Consider the following 1,139-nt stretch of genomic DNA (forward strand, 5'->3'; position numbering starts at 1 on the left):
CTGGAGGGAACGATATCTGACTGTCTGAGTCATTATATTACTTGCACAATCACGTACACTGGCGTGTGCGTAGAGACGTAACAAGTTTTTGGCGCCGTTGCCGGGGATCAAATAGAATTAGTAAATTGCTTTGATTTTTGGTTTTTGATCATAAGTTTAAGTGTTAACAACTTGATCTTAGCGGCTGAATTTTTGCAGGTTTAGTTGAACATTGGACTGGTTAGAGACAAAGAGTTAGTAGAGCCCTTTACAGAACCAGAAGTGATTTTTCATCAGAGACGAAGAGCTCAATACTACACTCAACAGGGATCGATGGCAGAAATGCGCGATCCTATAGTTGCTGATCCAAATGTTGGAAATGTTCCAGCTCCAGCTGTTCCTGTTCAACCAGTCGCAAAATCTGTTCGAGAAGTGCCAATCCCACTTTCGCACCTGGTGACTAACAGTATTCAGAAGCCTGAACAAGGAGGTCGATAGTAATTAAAAAAAATATGGTGCAATTGTTGAGATATGCGGGAGAATTTTAGGGATTTTCACACGAGGAACCACAACAGCACTTACAAAACTTCCTGGAGATAAGCGACAGATATATTCTTGAATATGTGAATGCTGATTATGTCAGATTGACACTCTTTCCCTTTTCTCTACTGGGGGAAACAAAGAGATGGCTACTTGCTAAACCACACCAATCCATCACTACATGGGAAGAATGTGCTCGAAGGTTTCGAATTCGATTTTTTCCATCTCAGAAAATTGCTCGATTGAGGAGTGAGATATTGAGTTTCAGACAGAAAGATGGAGAAAATCTCTACCAAGCTTGGGAGAGATTCAAGGGCAGCTAAGAAGTTATCCTCATCACCATCAATCGAATGATGTTTTGGTGTATACATTTATAGAAGACCTTGAGTCTAATACAAAGATTCTCTTGAATTTAGCAACAGGGGGTTAAGCTTTGGAGAAAACATATGAAGAATTGTATACCTTGCTGAATCGAATTACACAAGGAAATCCTGATTGGCATGCAGACTCAAGGAAAACTCCCAAGAAAGTTGTAGGGGTTTTAGAGGTTGATCAGTTCACTGCCTTACAAGCACAAATTGTAGCAATGTAGAACCATATGATTACTCAACTTAACAACT

At 40.0% G+C, this 1,139-nt stretch overlaps 1 non-coding gene across 1 annotated transcript; it reads right to left on the bottom strand.

Moving 5' to 3' along the window:
• Window positions 1-758: 758 nt before the first annotated feature.
• On the bottom strand, window positions 759-864 carry LOC124890322. Its single transcript, XR_007049106.1, has one exon. It is a non-coding gene; the product is annotated as a small nucleolar RNA R71 (small nucleolar RNA).
• Window positions 865-1,139: the final 275 nt, after the last annotated feature.

Source organism: Capsicum annuum, unplaced genomic scaffold (genome assembly GCF_002878395.1).
Source record: "Capsicum annuum cultivar UCD-10X-F1 unplaced genomic scaffold, UCD10Xv1.1 ctg15321, whole genome shotgun sequence".
Taxonomy (NCBI): Eukaryota; Viridiplantae; Streptophyta; class Magnoliopsida; order Solanales; family Solanaceae; genus Capsicum; species Capsicum annuum.